The 22,626-nt window shown below is 43.6% G+C and overlaps 1 long non-coding RNA gene across 1 annotated transcript in view; it reads left to right on the top strand.

Annotated features, from left to right (window-relative positions):
- The window catches only part of LOC123519068, a 132,795-nt gene that overhangs the window by 25,906 nt on the left and 84,263 nt on the right, over positions 1-22,626 (top strand). Inside the window, exon 2 of the long non-coding RNA XR_006678970.1 lies at positions 20,705-20,836. This is a non-coding gene — a long non-coding RNA (uncharacterized LOC123519068). The remainder of the gene's footprint in view (positions 1-20,704; positions 20,837-22,626) is intronic.

Genomic DNA, 22,626 nt, shown 5'->3' with positions numbered 1-22,626 from the left:
GTGTGTGTGTGTGTGTGTGTGTGTGTGTGTGTGTGTGTGTGTGTGTGTGTGTGTGTGTGTGTGTGTGTGTGTGTGTAGACGTAATATAAAGTAAAATTGAATTGTTATTCGCTAAAAAAAAAAAATGTGACACACTCATATTAAACGAAGTTACTTGCAAGAGTTTATTTATTAAATTAAATATATAGTAGCATAGATGTGTATGTGTATATATACACACATACACATACATACAAACTTTATATACATATATATATATATATATATATATATATATATATATATATATATATATATATATATATATATATATATATATATATATATATATATATATATATATATATATATATATATATATATATATATATATATATATACATATAATAGACAATTACTTTAGAAGAATAATATGGGAGCTAAAATGTTAAGCACGTGATATATTTATCGGGTATCCGTATATACGAATATAATTGATGAATGTGCATAAGTACCTACTTACAGTAATTATAATGACCACGTACGAGTATGTACAATGCACATACATGTATCTGTGACTATCGCGAGTCTTATTGTTCAGCGTCGTTCATTATGGCGGCGGACAGCCTTCTCTGGTGCACGAGTCTACATCCCTGTCAGCAGCGCACCATTAGCTAATTCTAAAAATAGTAATAAGCGGGTAATAAAAAAAGGAAATCATTGTACTGCATTAACAATACTATTGTGTGAGCGGTTGCCGCGATCAGCGGACGTGGGCCAGGCCCTCGCCGCCTGCCGAGCACAGAGCCGCAACAAAACACACACTCGGCGAACCCTAGACTCCTGCCGGGAAGCTGAGCCGCGCCTCGTCTGCTAGTACGGGAGATGATGCGATCTTGTGTGGCGCTGGTTCAGAACCGGGAGGGGGGAGGGAGAGGTGGGAGGGCGACATGGCCCCTTAGACACACCCGGTATTTACAGGAACTGTTACGAGTGTGTGGCAGAGTGGAAGAAGGAGAAATACGGAAGCCGAGGCGGAGGAGTGTGTCGGGTGAGTGGCCCGCCTGCCGCCTCTCACCCGCCGCTGTCGCCGCTACCTCCGCTCCAGTCCTTCTCATTTCTCGTCTAACTCCTCCTCCCCCTCCTCTTCGTCTTGCCTGGGCCACGTGAGCCAAACTACACTAAAACGTGGTCAGCCAAACCTTAAAAACGCGCCTGCCACCAGCCCTCCTCAGAAAAAAAAAGAAAATGAAGTCGGCCAGAGCTTCCCCTTAGATAGGCAATGTGTCCCGCTCAGCCAGCTACACCTCCCATACACTCACTGACGCGTGCTTAAAGTTGTCCTTCACTACGTGCATTTATTGGAAGAGCCAAAGAATAATCATGAATGAACGTTTTTGCGCCCGAAAAAAAGGTGGAGGAGCAAGGTTATCGTACCTCCCGGACGCCTAACGAAGGAGCGGTGCGGGAGATGTTAAATCACCCGTGCTCAATGAGTCACGAGGAGAAGCAATTCTTTGGGTGTAGAAATGTAGGAAAAATTCGAAAAGGTGAGCATCCAATATTTTGTGAGTCTAGTGTTGTCTCCATCATTCAATTTAATCCCCCCTTCCCCCGCCTCAGTCCCCGCCGCTGCCAGGGTACGATGCGCCTCCACCCACCTCTCCTGCCGCCGCCCTGGCACACTCCAGCACCACACTAAGGGTTTCCCTCTCCCTGCCTCACCTTGCTGAGCTACATTCCCTTTTAAGTATTCAATAACTAAGCAGCTCTGATCGCAGTTAAATTATTTGAAGTTGTCTCTGTGTGACAACAGTTCTCCACCCCTCCTCCTTCCCTCTGCTGGCTCAGCCAATCAGCTTACTCGCCCGCCACCCCAGCTCCCCTCCAATCGCGTCCCAATACTCTAGCGAGAGAGTCTCCTCCGATTACGAGTTTTCTGATTTATAATTTGCTACATGAGGAGTCCAGGCCATCACGTGCCCCAGCGTGACGCGGGTGATGGGCAGCGTGAGCAGTGTGAGTGGTGTGCCTCCATCCCGTGGGAAAGAGAGCGCGGAGGAGCGGGCCGCGAGAGGGGATCGGAACACGTGCTCGGCTACCCATAATGCAGTGGTGCCTCGGGGGACACAACCGGTCACATGAAGCCCCGGGTTTCGGTTAGCAATTTCCCCTACATTTCGATCGGAGATGGCCTTTCAGAGTGTGTAAGATCACTCATTCTTTATGCTCTTTGATATATAATGTGCGAGTGTGAGGTCCCCCATCAGGCTTGCGTCACGCCACCTGGCCACAAAAAATCGCTGAAAAATAAAGCCAAGGGTAGCTTTTCTCGTCGCGCTGGACAGTCGCACACGATACAGATCCCGTCTGATCCCCTCAGGAAAACAACAACAAGGGCAACAATACACAGCATCCCCTTTTCGGTATCCATAGCAACGCGAGGTCCAGGCGGGCACAACACGATATGAATATAGCTCATCCCAGCAGCTCGCGTCTCATTTTCATAATCCGATCCAGGCTTGTCCCGATGGCAATCTCCGGAGACCTCCAGGGCCCCGCTGGCGACAACCAAGAGAGAGAGACTCCAGGAATTCTCGCTCCCTAAAATATGAAACATTTATATTCAGCATCACTGGGATACTTCACGGTTGAGGTACTGAATGTAGATCCTCATGATGTTAATAAAGACTCAACTTGTAAACCATTGTAGTGAAAGGTTCTGAAGTGACAACAAATACCTCACATTTAATAGAGGCAACATCACAGGAAATGATACTCCCGGCCGTCTTTCATGCAGCAAATATAGTATATAATGCAATTCTCTCGCTATCTCGCATACACGTAGTCCTTTGACAATTGGAGAGAGGCCGCTAGGTAGTTGGAGAGCTTCTACGCCTGCGCCGGGGATGTCTTCCACCAGCTGACCCCAGACTTTCCCGCGCTCAGTCACCGCCATGCCTGAGATATGATGATTTTAAGTTACAGCATTATCTTTCATTTCCCATTTCGAAAGTGAGATGTAATACTGCAGGAGTGTGTCGGGAAGGGGATGGAAGAGGAGAGGCTCACGTTGGTTGGATGGAGCGTGGAGGGAGGAGTGATGTGGGTAGGGGGTAGACAGTATGGTCGGTGTTGGTCTGAGGGTCAAGTGATGTGAAGTAGTGAACGCCTGCTGGTCTTGCGAGAGGGAAATAGAATATATCAACGAGCTGTACATTAAGTTTACTTCTCGTATTCATTCCTCAGATTCTTCTTCCCTGTCCTTCTCTCTCTCTTCTGATTTTGTGAGGGAAAAGCTGCATATATAGTCGTCATCGCTTTCACTATTCTGCTATTTCCTCTTTATCGTATTTCTTTCCCTTTCTTCATCCAGCTATTCCATCCTGCTTTTAATTCTTTCTCTTTGATTTACTCCATCACAATCTCTTCTTTACAGTTACCTAGTGAGGAACAGACTGACCCCTTCCCCCTTCCACCCTCAGCATCTTTTTAATCACTATTTTTCGCATCTCAAACAAACAAGTCTTCTCTCCCCCTTCAAAATCCCGAGCGAGACTTTTCGAATGGTAGTGTCCAGTGTTCTCAAGTGACGCGGCGGTGACAGGAAGAGAGGGGCGGGAAGAAGGGATGGAGGGAGGGAGGAAGGGAGAGAGAAGGCATCACGTTGGATTCTTAAAGAGGCAGTAGTGAGGGACACCACTTACTCCTACTCCTATTCCTCCTCCTCCTCCTCATCCTCCAGAGCTGGACACGGCACCACCACCACTAGCATTACCTCCTCCTCCTCCTCCTCCTCCTCCTCCTCCTCCTCCTCTTCTTCCTCCTCCTCCTTCTCCCTCCCGTTCCCATTCTTCCTACTCCTCCTCCTCCTCCTCCTCCTCCTCCTCCTCCTCCTCCTCCTCCTCCTACTACTACTACTACTACTACTACTACTACTCCTTTTCTTCCTCCTCTTTCTCGACGCATCGCAAAACCTAAAAGTGCATTTATTGTTTTGGGAACACGTAAAGGTCACCTCGTCACCTCGCAGGCTGGAGTTAGTGCTGGCGGCTCCCTCCTTTTCTCACCAAGACAAAAGCGACACATTAGACAAAACACACACACACACACACACACACACACACACACACACACACACACACACACACACACACACACACACACACATACACAGCTCTTGTTGTTGTTATTATGGTTGTTGTAAATATTATTTCTACTACTAATATTACTACTACTACTACTACTACTACTACTACTACTGTTTTTATTATCAACATTGTCCTTGCTATCATTATTATTACTATTATTATAATCATCATCATCATTATTATTATTATTATTATTATTATTATTATTATTATTATTATTATTATTATTATTATTATTATTATTATTATTGTTCAGACATTCAGACATTCATTATTATTATTATTATTATTATTATTATTATTATTATTATTATTATTATTATTATTATTATTATTATTATTATCATTATTATTATTATTATCATCATCATAGTCATTATCATTCTTACTATTATTTTTATTGTTACCATCATCATAATCATTATTATCACCTTCTAGCGTTACCAAATAGGTTTACCAGACTAAGACAAATACAACAATCAAATAATTCTGACAGTACACGAAATACACCATACACAATTAATTAGTCGTACTCGTATTTCCACACTACAAGACCCACAAATTCCTAGTAAGCAAAGCATCTATCTACCTATCCGTCCATCTGTCTGCCTGTCTAACTATCTATTCGTCTATATAACTATCAATCAACACATGAACCTAAACCCTTAGACAACCCATTACTCAGACACACAAACCGGAACTAGAGTACTGTCCCTGCACTGCTCAAAACTCAACGAAAGCACACAAACACTACATACAACTAGCGACACAGTAAGACTAACGAACCGCCGACACTCTCCACTCTTACCAAGGAAAAATGAGAGAAAGCAAAACAAATTCTTGACGGAAGTAATGGGGAATTGAAAGCATCGAACAAAGCTAAACATACCGGAAAGAGTGGAACGGGATGACGGAGGAGGAGGAGGAGGAGGAGGAGGAGGTAAGCAGTGTTTGGAAAATATTCAACAGTGGAGAGAGAGAGAGAGAGAGAGAGAGAGAGAGAGAGAGAGAGAGAGAGAGAGAGAGAGAGAGAGAGAGAGAGAGAGAGAGAGAGAGAGAGAGAGAGAGAGAGAGAGAGAGAGAGAGAGAGAGAGAGAGAGAGAGAGAGAGAGAGAGAGAGAGAGAGAGAGAGAGAGAGAGAGAGAGAGAGAGAGAGAGGGCGTGGTGAAAAGTAAAAAAAGAAGAAGAAGAAGAAGAAGAAGAAGAAGAAGAAGAAGAAGAAGAAGAAGAAGAAGAAGAAGAAGAAGAAGAAGAAGAAGAAGAAGAAGAAGAAGAAGAAGAAGAAGAAGAAAAAGAAGAAAAAAGAAAAGAAGAAGAAGAAGAAGAAGAAGAAGCGACGACAAGATAAAAGAATGCGTTGGTGAGATGCATGAAGGAATATAAAGAAAGAAAAGAAATGAGACGGCGAAAGATAAGACGACAAATAAAAGTTGACAAAGTTAGACATGAGAAAAAAGGAAGAAAGACAGAAGGAAAATGGAGGCAAGAGAAAGAAGAGAGATGTAAAAAAGGAGGAGGAAGAAGAAGGGGAGGTTAAGGAGGAGGAGGAGGAGGAGGAGAAGGACGATGGGGAGAGGGAGGTAATGGAAATAGGGGTGGCAGTGACAGTGGTGGTAGTGGTGGTGGTTGTAGAAATGCAAAAAGAGGAAGTGAAGCAAGAAAACAAAAGAGAGAGAGAAAAAAAAAGAAAGAAGAGAAAGAAGACCAGGAGATAGATAGACAGATACGTAGATACTGGAAGGAAGAATAAGAAAAGATGAAATGAAGAAGAAGAGGAGGAAATAGTAAAAGGAGTGAAAGGAAGAAGAAAGCTGAGGAGTAGGAGAACAAGAGAGAGAGAGAGAGAGAGAGAGAGAGAGAGAGAGAGAGAGAGAGGACAGGGGTAAGGGAGGAGAAGGAGGGGCGAAGTGAGTAGGTGGAGGTGTACTTTGTTTGGCTTATCTGGGTGTCAGCAGGCGGAGGTGAGGAGGAAGACCCTGAGACAAGATTATGAGGGGGAGAGAAATATGAGAAGAGAGGAAGGACGCTGCTACGAGGGAGACACGAAGATGTGGAGAGAGAGGCATAGAAAGAGAGGAAAGGATAAAGGGAAGAGGGGGAAAACGCAACTAAGGTAAAGAAAAAGTAATTGAGTGAGAGGCATCGATTTGTGTGATCACGAACGTAGTGATTAAATTCTAGTTTGTTATGAATTAGAGGCAATAGTTTTCTAAGAGGCTGGTGCGGAAATTTTACCAGCTTTTTACTTTTGTTTGACGGAAAAGATTTGCGAATACTATCGTCGGAGTTAAAGTCTGAATCCTAAATACATACATAATTCTGAACAGTAGCGCTACACTGGCTCTAATACTAAGGGACTTTTTGTTTTGGAAGTGTTTGTGCATATGCGTATGAAAAATGAACCGTGACGAAAATAAATATGACCCACACTGAAATACAATGAACATGACTCCGACAATAATACTTGAGTGATTTAAGAAGAGAAATATTGAAGACTTTTCCTAAAATGAAGCATATCTCTCAACTTCTTAAAATATTCATGCCTTAACCACTTCCGTCTATACACAAAAAAAGGCATTACAATCTCTCTCTCTCTCTCTCTCTCTCTCTCTCTCTCTCTCTCTCTCTCTCTCTCTCTCTCTCTCTCTCTCTCTCTCTCTCTCTCTCTCTCTCTCTCTCTCTCTCTCTCTCTCTCTCTCTCTCTCTCTCTCTCTCTCTCTCTCTGAGTGAGTACAATTCTACGGTGTTTCCTCGCCATGAATCATAAACTCGTGCGGCCAAGGCTGCACAACGCCTCGTCTCGCCTCGCCCCTGGAGCAGGTGGCTCGCTGCTGCACACGCCGCGACCTGCAGGCTGGGGTGACACGCGCCCTCAAGGAGTCACTCGCCGTCTGAGGGAGGAAGGAGCACCGGGGAGCCTGATGGCCAGACGCGTACCTAAGGGGCCCCAGCAGGCCTTAAAGTCAGCATTCCTAGGAGACAGTTTAAGGGCTCCGTCGCGCTTACGGGGCCAATTCCAAGGTCAAATGGGGTCGTAGGAAATCAGTTAAGCCCGTGATTGGTCTGCTTCTTGTTAGAATTACTCAAGTGGGTGATTAAGAATATGGACATTTGTATCTCGTAATTTGGCGGTGTATGACGGAACCTGCCAGCTGGTGCCCCGGAGTCAGCCCGCCAGTGGGGCCTTAAGCGACGGTTCCACAAGGCTGACGCACTCCTGTACCGCTGCGGGAAAGCCGTCCATGCAGCGAGGCGAGGTTTATTATGTCCTGGTAGCGAGCAGGATAATTTGTAGGAGCCGCTCACTGGCTGGGAGTCGCGACCTGAATGGATATCTAGCCACTTTTCTCTTTATTTCGCCAGTATTGACGCTGCCTCGGCGACACGACACACAGCACTCTTTGATTATGCTGATTTATGTGTCCGTGGGTAGGGGAATGGTTAAGATAAGTGTCCATAACGCAAATGTGTTTTTCCTTTATAAATCCTGTACGTACTTATCAAATGAAGGTAAAAAAAAAAAAACACACACATTCATTCAGTAATAGTCGGACGTAAAGTTATCAATTGTGTGTATTTTCTGTATCTTTTCTTTATCATATTTCAAGCACGATAACACTTTCCCTGAAAATGTCCTTTTTTATTGATTAACTATTCTTATTTTTTATCTCAGCTACGACATGTTCTTGTTTTTTCTTTTTTTGTTTCCTGTGCCTTTTATGCCATCAATAACAACAACAACAGCAATAACAGACACATACAAGAAAAAAAACACCACAACAATCAACAACACCAACAACAACAACAATAACACCCTCCTTAATATCCACAACGTTTTTTCCCTCCTCTCGTAAAAAAAAAAAAGTAAGAAAAAGATGGCAATAAAGTAAAAATATAAAAAGTGTTGACAGGTAACCCTCCCTCAACACATCCCCTGCTCCCTCTGCTCCCTCTCCTCGCTCCCTCGCCGCCACCCATTAAGACGCGTCACACACCTGGATACAAACGCTCATTATTTACCGCGAGAAGCGCAAAGAAATGTCATGATGATAATTACCACACAGCTTATTAACCTCTGGACTAATTATTCTTTGGGCTTCGAGATAACGAGACAGGCATGATCTGTGTTGGAGCAGGAGGAGGAGGAGGAGGAGGAGGAGGAAAGGAGGTGGAGGAGGAGGGAAAGGAGGTGGAGAAGATATAACCAAAGGACAATGATAAACCTTTAGAAGAATTTAAGATGATGAAGAGAAGAGGAAGAAGAGTAAAGGAGGAGAGCAAATGAATTGTTAAAAGGAGGAGTAGAAAGGAGAAAGTATGAGAGAGTAAGAAGTAAGGAGGAGTAAAAGGAGGAACAGGACTAGAAATAGGAGGAGAAAACACGAGGCGCAAAAAAAGGTGAGTAAGAAGACAAAAGAGCAGAAGCGGGAGGGACAAGCAGGGAGGAGCAGGATGAGGTGAGGCAGGAAGCAGAAGGAAGAAGTGGTCAAGAGGCAGAAGCCAGATGAAGGAAAAACTGGCTGAGGAAATGTAGTACCTCGAAAATGACCTCACCTAGAGAAGGACAAGAAAGGAGGAGTAGGATGAAGTGAAGCAGAAGTGGTCGAAAGGCAGATGAAACATGAAGGGAAAGACTGACTGAATACCTATAGTACTTAGAAAATGACCTCACTTTGAAGGCTTCTGATGTTGAGGACTGAACAAAGGTAAAGTCGTGAAGGGATCTTATGAGTAGCACGAAAATTGCTATGATAAGAAAGTATTGTTTCGTAGTTCCTCTTTCGCCTTATCAAATATTTTTCATCACTTATCAAGCCTCTCCTCTTCCTTGCTAAATAATTTTCCGGCGTCCCTTTATTGCATTTAATTGTTTTCATTCGGTCATCTCGATTCATTACCTCCAGACTACGCGGTAATAAAAGCGGTGATTCCTGGACGCTGCAGGAGATTCAAAGAAAGCATATCATCAGCTTGCTTCTGGATGTCTGGTTGGTTAAAACTCTGAGGTTAATACTACCAATATTACCTCCACGGTTATAGATGCTAGCACTTCATCAGTTTCTAACCTAAGCTAACTAGAGGTAACTTAACTATTAACCCCTTCAGTACTAGGACGCATTTCTATAGTGAGTTTAGGCATGATTAGACAATTTTATTTACATTAGGAAGGGTCTATGGAGGTCAGAAGATTAATAACCAGAGTCTTCACTACTTTAATCCCACACTTAAGTTTCTGAAGCTGTATAAAATCACCAAATAGTAAGAAAAATTAATATCAAAACGAGTCATGGTACTGAAGGAGTTAAATATCCTAAGTCTTGGAATTTGAAGTGTAGATCCTCCTTTCTCGTGCTTTTTCTCTCTTAAGTTTTCGTATATTCATCTAACATTCTTTCCTTTTCTTTTCCTTCCCTCTCCCCATACATGTCCCATCCTCACTCTTTTCTTCTCTACTCTAACGCTACCTAACTCCGTCCACCCAATCCACCACACAAATTCGTATACCTAAATATTCGTCAAGCAAATAAAGACTTCCTTAGTACGTTCAATTTTGCCTGATACATGTACGGAGCCATTTTTCATACAGGGATCGTTACATTCTTGCAGCTTCCCTTATTTTCTTCTGCTTCAGTTCCGCTCTCATCACAACCACACACGTCCATCAGCGTTCCATCATAGACAGTTCATTGGTTTTTACGTTATTTCACCCAGTTCACCTAAAAACTCCCGGCAATCTTCCAGTTTCAGAGTTTAGGGTTCCTCAATGTTCGACTCCTCTTCAAACCTTTGTATCCCCCACCACAAGAAAGAATATCCTCGTGTTCCATTCAATCTTGTCTACCACAGTTCTATTAAACCCCCCGGAAGTGTTCTAGTTGCTTAAGGATCCTCTATGTTCCACTCCCTTCCAGTAGCAACCCTCTCTATGCTCCACTCAATTCCAGTTGCATCTCTCTCTCTCTCTCTCTCTCTCTCTCTCTCTCTCTCTCTCTCTCTCTCTCTCTCTCTCTCTCTCTCTCTCTCTCTCTCTCTCTCTCTCTCTCTCTCTCTCTCTCTCTCTCTCTCTCTCTCTCTCTCTCTGCTCCTCTTCTTAACATCATCCACCTCTACGCTCCACACATTCTCAGCACTATTAACATCTATGCTCAACTTCTGCACCATCACACTCTATGCTCCACTTTCGGCTGGATACTCCTTTATCCATCACACTTTCAACATCCTGCTATAATATGGACCTATATACTCCACTCTTATCAGCATCAGCCTCTATGCTCCACGACCTTCCAGCAATATCCCCAACCCGGCACCCACCAACTAAAAAAAAAAAAAAACACACTCCCTGTCGTGTTCTCATGAAAAAAAAAAAAGGCACCGCAAACCTGCCTACCTTCCTCGCCGCCGTAAAATATTCACAGGGCTGTATGACTCGTCAGTGATGGGCTTCAGAAAGCAAAAACTTCGTGCTCTCAAGTTTCCCCGATTTTTTCTTCTTTTTTTCTCCTTCTCCCTTTCCTTGCATACAGTTTACCGTAATATTTAGCTCTTACGTAAAGATAAGAAGGGTTTACATTTTATATTCCTAGTTGATAATGAAAAAAAGGAAGGAAAGTCTAAAAATAAAGCGCTTAAAGACTATGATAGCTCTTCTTTTTACTTTTTATTGATTCCATGTAGAGAGTGAAACATAAAGTCACGCATTAAGCTCTTCAGTATTGGGACGCATTTTTTTACCATGAGTTTTAGGTTTGCTTGGACGATTTTATTTACATTAGGAAGGGCCTGTGGAGTTCAGAAGATCAATGGCCAGAGTCTTCACTATTTTAATCCCCACGTAAGTTTCTGAGGCTGTATGAAAATCACCAAATAGTAAGCAGATTGAATATGGAAACGTGTCATGGTACTGAAGGGGTCAAGCAAGAGGCAAAAACACATACCAGTGACAGTAATGACATACACACACACACAGAGGAGAGAGAGAGAGAGAGAGAGAGAGAGAGAGAGAGAGAGAGAGAGAGAGAGAGAGAGAGAGAGAGAGAGAGTAATAATAAATAATAATAATAATAATAAATCGTTTATTCCATGAAACATCGTTATTCAATTGATCGTACAAATAGACATGATAAAAATATTATAATTGTAAATTATCAACTAACTTAGTAAAACGAGAGAGAGAGAGAGAGAGAGAGAGAGAGAGAGAGAGAGAGAGAGAGAGAGAGAGGCATATTTCCCAGGATTTTATTTTAGGCTCCTCTTGTGTACTGCATCGCGATTTCCAACTAGCGAGCTTTTGATGACGCAAAGACTGATTGATTTTCTTGCCGCTGTCTGAAGTCTTTGTATTGGTTCATTGTCGCGCCTCTCCCTCCGTATGCCCCCACAACACTGCCGCGGAGGGAGGAAAAGGTTAGGCTAAGGGAGTGATGAGGAGAGGAGAGATAGAGAGAGAGAAAAGAGGAAGGGTACGAGTGTATAAACAGATATACAGACGCATAGACAGACACACAGACAGACACACAGGCATAACAAAAGACAAGGCGGAAATATAGTAAGACAGAGGAGGAGTAAGATAAGCACAACATGGACGATGTGTGTGTGTGTGTGTGTGTGTGTGTGTGTGTGTGTGTGTCGATGCGGCGCAGTGGCAGCAGTGGTGTGGTCGAGGTCCATTCCTCCTCTCTCTCTCTCTCTCTCTCTCTCTCTCTCTCTCTCCCCCTTCTGCCTCCCTTCCTCTCCCCGCACACCCCGCTACACAACAAACGTCACCCTCCCTCCCATCCAGCCTAGTGCCCCCCTCCCTTCTCTAACTCTCCCTTCCCTCCCTCACCTCCGCCAGAGCCCCATCGCCCCACCACAACGAAAATCAATATATTACAGCAAGCGGTCAGACTCCCTCCTTCTCTCGCCCTCTCTCTCTCTCTCTCTCTCTCTCTCTCTCTCTCTCTCTCTCTCTCTCTCTCTGGCTCCTTCCCTTCCTCCGACTGTCCCTCCCACAATCTACCTCGGCAGGCTCTCCAACGTCATTGTGTGCTCTCTCTCTCTCTCTCTCTCTCTCTCTCTCTCTCTCTCTCTCTCTCTCTAAATCTCTCTCTAATAAGAATTCTGAGAATTCTGTTTTATTCCTATCCTTATCTTCCATTTTCTAATTTTATACTCAAAGATGAAGGTTAAAAAGTTATATGATTAAAAAATGCGGCTCTTAGTTAAGTCCGCCTCTTCATTTTATCTCTCATTAATTTATCTACCCTTATTTACTTTCCACCGGCATTTAAGCTTCCATCACCGCCTCCCCCGCTCCTCTACTTGACTGTCCTCTACCCTCGTGACCTTTGCTATACAGACACAGAAGCTTAACACCCTTCCCTACTCTCTCTTTCTCTCCCTTTCTACCTCTCCTTCTCTCACACTACCGGAAGCGCTTCTACAATACACATACAGGGCCTCGCGCCGCCCTATACACTGTCTAAGGTACTAAAAAACAGAGATTAAAAGGTAGGGATGTCATTGTTCTCTCTCTCTCTCTCTCTCTCTCTCTCTCTCTCTCTCTCTCTCTCTCTCTCTCTCTCTCTCTCGCGTATATACTAACTGTTATTATCGCTAGTTCGGTAATGGCTCTGTTATTTTTACTGATGTTTGCAGATATTTGTTTTTATTTTATCTATTTTTGCTTTTTGTAGGTGTTTTACTTCGTCACTTCAGATGGAAAGCTGCTTCGTGCATTTTATTCACGGGCTCCATTCTCTCTCTCTCTCTCTCTCTCTCTCTCTCTCTCTCTCTCTCTCTCTCTCTCTCTCTCTCTCTCTCTCTCTCTCTCTCTCTCTCTCATTTGCTGTGCTTAATTCTCTTTCCTGCCTCTATCTATCTATTTATATATCTATCTATCCATATATCTATATATTTATCTATTCATCTATCCATTTATCTATATATCTATCTATCTATCTATCCATCTATCAATCTATCTGTCTATCCATCTATTTATCCATCTATCTATCTATCTGTCTATCCATCTATCTATCTATCTACCTATCTATCTATCTATAACTCTGTCCATCTTAACTTAACCGTAAGACTCTATCCCCTAAAGTCAATGTCTACGCTAAATAAAGTCTTTACATTAACAAAAAAAAAAAACGAAACGAAAATGGAAGAATAAAATGAGTGGCAGGAAAGAGAGAGAGAGAGAGAGAGAGAGAGAGAGAGAGAGAGAGAGAGAGAGAGAGAGACCACGGAAAATGTAGGTCATGGGTCAAAGTAATGCATGATCAGTCTCTCTCTCTCTCTCTCTCTCTCTCTCTCTTTACGTATCACTCCAACAACGCTCTCCTTGCTGTGACACTTACCGAGTCTCCTCCGGCAGGTTGGTTGAGGCATAGTGTTTCTTTTGAACGGTGATAATTACATCTGGGATCATTTTCAGATTCCAATCCTACGCCTTGAAGGAAAACGAATTGGAAGACAAATAAGGAGGAAGTGAAATTATCAAAAGGAGGAGGAGGAAAGGATGACGAGAAGTGAAGAATATCGAGAAAATTAGAAAAGGAGGGTAAATATGGAGAGAAGAGAGAGAGAGAGAGAGAGAGAGAGAGAGAGAGAGAGAGAGAGAGAGAGAGAGAGAGAGAGAGAGAGAGAGATGAACAGCCATTTCAACCAAAACCAACAAAAGCAGTAGCAGCAACAGCAGTAACAACAACAGCGACAACAACTACAGCATAAGGAGGAGGAGGAGGAGGAGGAGGAGGAGGAGGAGGAGGAGGAGGAGGAGGAGGAGGAGGAGAAGGATGTGGTGGTGGTGGCGGCGAAGGTGGTGGTGGTGGTGTTGATGGTGAGAAGAGAAGGAAGAAAAATCAGAGACGGAAGATGAAAAGAGATTACAATAACAACTATAAAAAATGAAAGAAGAAGAACGATGGGAAGAGAAGGACAACCGTAAGAAGAACGAGGAGGAGGAAGAAGAAAGAAAGGAAGAGGAGGTGTTTACAAGAGAAGGAAGAAAGAGGAGACAATAGCAAATGAAAGCAGGAAAGAGGAACAGAAAACAAGGAGAAAACGAATCAGAAGGAAAAATAGAAGAAGGAGGAAGAGGAGAAGGAGGAGGCGGTGGAAGCGGTGAACGAAGAGGAGGAAGAAAGAAAGATAGAAGAGATACATGAGAAGGAAGAAAGAGGAAACAATAGCAGATGAAAGTAGAAAGAGGAACAGAAAGTAAGGAGAACAATAATTACGAGATATAGAAGAAGGAGAAGCAGGAGGAGGAGGAAGAGAAGAAGGAGGAGAGGAGAAGGTGGCGACAAGAGCAGATGAAAGCAGGGAAAAGGAAACAGAAAGCAAGGAGAACAAGAATCAGAAGGAGACACAGAAGAAGAAGAAGAAGAAGAAGAAGAAGAAGAAGAAGAAGCAAGAGAAGGAGAAGGCGAAGGCGACAGCAGTGGCAGTTGTGGCGGCGGCAGCAGCGGGTGTGGGAAGGAGGAAGGAGGAAGAGGACGCAAGGAAATTCAACACCACAATCTAATCGGAATGTAATAAGGAGCGAGGCTGGGCTCATTGAAATCCACTCAGAGGTTGGGTGTTCTCCTCCTTGAGCAAGTTGGCCGCCCCTGTCAAGTTTGGATATCAAAGGCTCTCTAGAATGGTGTCGACTGCCTGTGTGCGAGGGGGGAGACGCGACGACACGGCTGGAGGTGGTGGTGGAGGTGGTGGAGGTGGCTGTGGTTGTTGGTGGTGGTGATGGTGGTAGTGGGTACGAGTGAGGGTAAGGGTAAAGGAAGGGGATAGTGAGGGGAGGTGGAGGGTTAGAGGGAGGGTGCTTTGGGTGGATTTGTGGAGAGAGAGAGAGAAGGAACTGGTAGAGAGAGAGAGAGAGAGAGAGAGAGAGAGAGAGAGAGAGAGAGAGAGAGAGAGAGAGAGAGAGAGAGAGAGAGAGAGAGAGAGAGAGAGAGAGAGAGAGAGAGAGAGAGAGAGAGAGAGAGAGAGAGAGAGAGAGAGAGAGAGAGAGAGAGAGAGATGATAATAATATAGATGATAACAAAAAACAATACCACTACCACCACCACCAAAAAAACAACAAAAACAAAAACAACAACAATAACAACAACATTATACAAATTGGATCAATATAAAATTTTTACTTGCATTTTCTTTCTTCCTTTTTCTTTCCCCCTTTCTCTCTCTCTCTCTCTCTCTCTCTCTCTCTCTCTCTCTCTCTCTCTCTCTCTCTCTCTCTCTCTCTCTCTCTCTCTCTCTCTCTCTCTCTCTCTCTCTCTCACCTCCACCTTACAATCTTGAAGTGAAATGTGTGTGGTGTGCTTTCAGGCGCCACCAAGAGCCATGAAGGGAGAGAGGTGTGGGTGGACGGTCCCTCAGCACCTCTCCAACACACACACATTCAGAAGGACATGGTGTGTGTGTGTGTGTGTGTGTGTGTGTGTGTGTGTGTGTGTGTGTGTGTGTGTGTGTGTGTGTGTGTGTGTGTGTGTGTGTGTGTGTGTGTGTGTGTGTGTGTGTGTGTGAGCTGTTGATGTTGTGAATAGTATTGGTGAAAGGGATATCGTAGCTTGTTTTCTTATTTTTATGCAAGAGGGGAAGCTGGTCAAGGGCAAAAAAAATAATAAAAGAAAAGGCCCACTTGATTGCCAGTTCCCTTAAAGTTAAGTAGAGTTAGCCAGTTAGCTGATTGGCTGACTGATTAGCAGACTGATTGACGGACTATTTGACTCACTGTTTGATCGACTGATAGATCTGAGACTCTGCAACACAGTGGTCTCAATTCTAAGGTATAATAGGTGAATAAGTACCAGTAATATTTCTTTTTCGGTGGTGGTGGAAACTGTCTGTGCTTTTCTCTATGATATTTTGTGTTTTATATCGTCTTATTTATACTTACGGTGTTCTAAAACTGTGCAGCGTGTTCTCCTCTTATCGCTGTCTTAAGTTTAACAAGATTATCGCTGACCTTTAAAAAATCAAAAGTTGACAAGTTTGTCTTATTTCCCATACAATCATGTTTATATATATATATATATATATATATATATATATATATATATATATATATATATATATATATATATATATATATATATATATATATATATATATATTACATGAACCCATAACGTCCATATTTCTAGCATTCTCAAACCGAAGGCGAAATTTTTCCTCTCGAACGTTTCCTCGAAGACATGAATAACTATGAAAAACATAAAATCGTAAATATTCACAGCCAGCTTAATCATAATTTCAGGCTAAATATTCCTCGTTAAGCGCCACCTGTAAAGCCTTTCCCACGCCACACCTGGAGGCACTCATCGACGCCTTCCCCACACCGCCTTAATGACTCCACGCATTTCTATACTGCATGAACGAAAGTGATCCCCCAATAACACACACACATACACACATACACACACACACACACACACACACACACACACACACACACACACACACACACACACACACACACACACACATATTTTGTTTGCCACTGAGTTGGATAAAAATAAATATGAACACAATACAACAGGAACTTGATTCACTTATTCTACACAGTTAGGAAAATACAACAAGTCAATCTCTTAACACTCACAGCTGCAGCGAGATGACTCCGGAGGCTACGTGGATCTGACTCACCTGAAATTACAAGCATGATAGAATTAGAAAGGAAATAAAAAAAAACACCAGTGAATAACATAAACGAATAAAGAAAAATACATTTAAATTTTGTCACACATTAATCGATACTGCTAAAAAAAAACCTCAGTAACATAAAAAATAATTGATACTTCTAAAAGCTTTCCACACCACAGACACACACACACACACACACACACACACACACACACACACACACACACACACACACACACACACACACACACACACACACACACACACACACACACACACAGGTGTTATACAGGCATTAAGGCAACACAAATTTCTCAAGCTTATCATAATCTCGTCAAGTTTATGGAGAGGAAGAAAAAATACGCCGGGGAGATTAAGAAACTGCTGTAATTCCTCGAGGCCGAATTAATTATTGTGCCTGAGACCGTGGTGAAGAGACAAAGGAAGGAGGAAATTGAAAAGAAAAAAAAAACATGGAATATACGAAGGAAAGTACTGTAGAGAGAGAGAGAGAGAGAGAGAGAGAGAGAGAGAGAGAGAGAGAGAGAGAGAGAGAGAGAGAGAGAGAGAGAGAGAGAGAGAGAGAGAGAGAGAGAGAGAGAGAGAGAGAGAGAGAGAGAGAGAGAGAGAGAGAGAGAGAGAGAGAGAGATGCAGACAACCTTGCAAATGAGGATAATACAATCAACACCACTGATCACAACAATAACAAGGCATCCCCATCTTCATCAACATCATCATCACCACCACCACCACCACCACCACCACCACCACCACCACCACCACCACCACCTGCAGTCAGTATACCCTTTTCTCCCCTTCACCTTTCACACGATTGAAGAGAAAGGAAGAAAACTTTAAAGAAAAATCATAATGAATTAATAGCTTTCTTGATAAACATTTTTCCTCCGATCTCTCTCTCTCTCTCTCTCTCTCTCTCTCTCTCTCTCTCTCTCTCTCTCTCTCTCTCTCTCTCTCTCTCTCTCTCTCTCTCTCTCTCTCTCTCTTCTCTCTGGAATGACTGTGTGTGTGACAATTCTGGTAACTGCTGCTGTAAACAATTATCGGATCTGATGTGTGTATGTGTGTGTGTGTGTGTGTGTGTGTGTGTGTGTGTGTGTGTGTGTGTTGTTGTGTAGGCGGGTATCAGAATAGCTATCTGTATGTAGGGTAAATCATTAGAGATCATAATAAAAGAGAGAGAGAGAGAGAGAGAGAGAGAGAGAGAGAGAGAGAGAGAGAGAGAGAGAGAGAGAGAGAGAGAGAGAGAGAGAGAGAGAGAGAGAGAGAGAGAGAGAGAGAGAGAGAGAGAGAGAGAGAGAGAGAGAGAGAGAGAGAGAGAGAGAGAGAGAGAGAGAGAGAGAGAGAGAGAGAGAGGGTGGGGGCGGGGGTAACACACTAAGACCTCCCTCACTCCGGTAATAAAAATAATAAGAAAAAAATCATTCCACGAAGATAATTTGACGAGAAGACAATGAAGGACAATGAGGGTTCTGGTTAAGCCATTGTCTTGAGTCTTCATTATTCCCCTGTCCACAAAATTAGCTCGCCCATAAAACAAGACAAAAAGAGCGAAGAAAAAAAAAAGGTTAGCAAAAAAACACCTGTTGATCCCTCGATGCTAAGCAATATACAAGAGATAATGACCGCGGCGATTCTGAACCGCCCCCACCACGACGCAGTAATGGTGGCGCGTGTCAACAGCCTCATCCGGGAGCTGCGGGTATTGGCCTCACCTGATTGGCAGAGGTAAAGGGGGGAAGAATATGAAAGAAGATTAAAAAGTATCCCCCCTGTGGTTCTCCGTATGGTGTGTCCTGTGCATTACTTTCTCCATTAGTTGATGTAAAGGGGTGGGGAGGAATATAAGTAAAATAAAAAAAGGTATCCCCTGTCAGTGCTCCCCATTATGTGTCCTAGCATGCTGTACATTTCTGTTCCGTATTCTGAAACGCTTTGCTCTCTCACCATCACTGCTTTCAAGGGCCCTAGTTCAAGATACTAGTTATTTTATAGGTCTGGTGATATATTGGCAAGATTTCTAATTATTAAAAGGAAAAACTGTGTTGAAAACCTGGCTACTCGTCTCTGGGGCCTTGGAAAATTGTCGTAGTGAGAAGGGAAGGCTTTTCTGAATACGGGAGTTTCTGTCACTTGGCTGAGGTAAAGAGGGAAGAATAGGAAGAAAAGAAAACAAGTTCCTTCGTTCGTTCTCTGTATGTGCATTCTCTTGTGCATTAATTATTCAGTTGTTCTTTAGTCCATATTACTAAGCTATCCATTTCCTTTCTCCATTATCCTATACCGTCAGTTTCAGAACCTTTAACGCCTTCAGTACCATGACACGTTTTCATATCTATACTACTCACTATTTGGTGATTTTATAACGCTTCAGAAACCTATATGGGAATTGAAATAGTGACGACTGTGGCTATTAATCTTCTGACTTCCATAGACACTTCCTAATGTACATAAAATCGCCTAATCGTACTCAAAACTTGACAAAAATAAATCCCAGTACAATAGGGGTTAAGAGTGAATTTAAACCTAACCCGATCCCTTATTTACCACATGCAGTCAAACATCTCCCTGAAATAAACATAATCCAAGTGCCACTTAAAGAAAAAAAAGGGAGCCGAAGTTGAAGTATGCGCGGGAAGCAAGGAAGGAAAGAAGGAGAGAGAGAGAGAGGGAAGGGTCGGTCTTGCCTATGATGAAACAAATCTATGGATTATACGCGCCATAAACAACAGCAGCCTCCCTCTGAAATTTATGCCGGCGTGGAGCTAGCGAGGGGCAGTGGTGGGCGGCATCCATCACCGCGACTAATGTTCCGACAAATTACAGCAACCTGAGACTCCCGCCAGCGAGTGACTTATGCAAGTTCTTCCGTGCCGGGGATGCGCCAGGGACGGGATTAGTGGACACCAGACGGAAGGAGACTCGCTGGATGATGCTGAGGACTGGAGGCTGAGGCAGAGGCTGAGGCTGGGGTTGAGGCTAAGACTGATTCCCTCCTCACTCTCTCTCTCTCTGTGTGTGTGTGTGTGTGTGTGTGTGTGTGTGTGTGTGTGTGTGTGTGTGTGTGTGTGTGTGTGTGTGTGTGTGTGTGTGTGTGCTCATGTTTTCATGTACTTACAGTCTATTCTTTCTGTTCTCCTTTCTCCGTTTCCTCCTCCTCTCCCTTCTTCTCTTCTTTTCTATCCTCTTCCTCCTCCTCTTCCTCCTCCTCTTTCATCCTTAATCCCTTCCTCCTCCTCAACCTCCTTCCTTTTCTTCTTATTCCGTCTCCTCCTCTTCCTCGTTATTGTCCTCCTCGCTTTCTTGCTCCCGCCATCACAAGTTTCCGTCATCCTTCACGATCGTCGCACAATAAACTCTTCACTTCACCTTTCAATATCACATTATTTGGAGTATATTTTCCTTCATCCCTCAAGAGCATTCACCCTTCACGTCTTTACTGCATAACACTCCGTCCAACACACCATGCATACATTCTCACGTAACCTCGAATAGAACCTCATCTGCAAAACTTCCCTAAAACTTCTTTAAGCCTTTGAAGAAGCGTTTAAACCTCAAAAACTCTCTAAATATCGTCCCTCAATACCTACAGCCTCCCTATACCCTCCCTATACAACTCTCTGGGGAGCCTACGAACCTTCCCCATCATTTATTTCACTCCACCGTTGTGTCTTGTACCTCCGCCCGCCCCTGGAGTATCTCGGATGCCTCCTATTCACGCACGGGGAGCCTCCACCTGACTCAGCAAGGGTAACCTATCACCTTGGTAGCCTATGGACATTCCTCACCGTGCTCTACCACTTCCTCTCTCCCTCTCTCACTCTCTCTTGGCCTTCCTCCCCTCCCTATAGCCCGTGGACAGACCCATTTGTCATCATGATAAACGAGCGGGCCGCCACACAACCTGAGATTTTCCTCTATTCCCCAGACCCTTGGCCCTCCTCTTCTGGCACCACTGCGGCACTGACAAGATGGCATAGGCGGTGCTGCGCTGCCCTTCAGTATCTCATTGGTGCCCTCAGTATGCCACAAGAAGGTGCTGCTGGTGATGAGATGACAGGTTAGTTGAATGATCTGCATGTTATAAAAAGGTGCGTGTAGAGAGAGAGAGAGAGAGAGAGAGAGAGAGAGAGAGAGAGAGAGAGAGAGAATAATTGTGTTTAAAAATTTCCTCTGTCACATTCTCTGTACAAAAGATGCTTAGAAATATAACAGGTAAAAAATGAAAAGAAGAATCGAAAGAAGGAAGTGAAGAAAACCAAAAAAAAAGGAAAAATGGGACAAGGATAAGAAGGAAGGAAAAATAAGTGAAAATTGAAGGGAATAGAAAGAAGTAAAGAGAATTAGGAGGCATAATGAATAAAAAAAAAAAGGAAAGTAAAAACAAGGAATGTGAAGAATATGGAAGTAAGAATCTAGGAAGGAAGGAAGGAAGGAAGGAGGGAAGGTCAGAAAAAAAGAAAAGAAGAAAAAGCGAGAGACAGTGAGAAAGGAACGAAGGGAGGAAGGAAGGACGAAAAGAAGGAAAGAAAAAGGAAGAAAGAAACGAGACAGAGTGAAAAAAAAGAAGGACGGAAGGACGGAAGGAAGGAAGGAAAAAAGGAAGGAAGGAAGGAAAGAAGGAAGGAAGGAAGGAAGGAAGGAAGGAAAGGAAGGAAGGAAGGAAGGAAGGAAGGAAAGAAGGAAGGAAGCAAAAAGGAAAGAAACGAGAAACAGTGAGAAAGGAAGGAAGGAAGGTAGGAAGAATAAAAAGGAAAGAAAAAAATGAAAGAAAAAAGCGAAAAACAGAATGAGAAAGGAAGAAAAGAAGGAAGAAAGAAAGGAAGGAAGGGAAACAAAACAGGATATTTTGAGGAAATTAAATCCGGGCCCCTTTTTTTTATTACACTGGGGAGGAAGTATTACTGGATGGCTCATTATGGAGAGAGAAAAGAGTTGCAACGAATGTGCCATTACTTGTGTGTCTCCCCTCGGCCGTGTCACCCTCAGCACGGATATACACGTTAATGCTGCCTGTGTGTGTGTGTGTGTGTGTGTGTGTGTGTGTGTGTGTGGGTGGGTGGGTGGTGTGTGTGGTGTGGTGTCGTGGAGTCCCGGCGGAGATGGCAGCGGCGGCCCTTCCCTTCCCACAGGAGCATTTAGACAACAAACTGAGTCATGGCCGCGAGATCATCAGCATAAATCGTGGCGCGTCGTATTTCAGGAGTAATGCATATGTTGTATTGATCAGGGAGGAGAGCAGCGGCGGTCCACCTCTCTCTCGTATCTCGCCCAAACCCACCTCTTTCCCTCGACCTTTTATGGTGCGTAAAAATATAGAATGGCCGTATTCCCATTATCATAAACTGCGTCCGTCCCCGGCCCCCATCTTGCTGGCAAATGTTGGCGCACAACATAAAAACGCCGCCAATATATCAGGAGGTTCGATTTATCTTCAGAGGGGAAGGCAAGTTGGTTCTCTAGCCGCTGCTTCCCCTCCTTGCCGCCCTCCCTACAAAATGGCCAAAGGGCGGAAAGGGAGAAAGTCCCCTCTCTGGTGGGGAAACTCAAATCAAAATGTTTTCAGTATCATTACTTCTATCGTTAAGGAATGGCAGGCGCCTCTACTTCCCTCGACCCCCGCGGTGCAGCGAGAGTCTCACTACATCCTCGCACTTTGCACTTGTTTCTGGGATGCAAGATATATAAAAATAGAAAAAAAAAACGCATTGTATTCGACCATTTCTCCCTTGGCAAACATCCTTTACAACTACATTTTCATGATACAAGACTGAAAATTATGTTTATTTCGCAAGATACTTTACAATCTATACATAGAATAATACTACCTAAGCACGACAAACATCGTGT

This window comes from Portunus trituberculatus, chromosome 44, assembly GCF_017591435.1.
Source record: "Portunus trituberculatus isolate SZX2019 chromosome 44, ASM1759143v1, whole genome shotgun sequence".
Classification (NCBI taxonomy): domain Eukaryota; kingdom Metazoa; phylum Arthropoda; class Malacostraca; order Decapoda; family Portunidae; genus Portunus; species Portunus trituberculatus.
The sequence above is the reverse complement of the archived record's forward strand: the minus strand, read 5'-3'. Positions and strand labels throughout refer to the sequence as shown.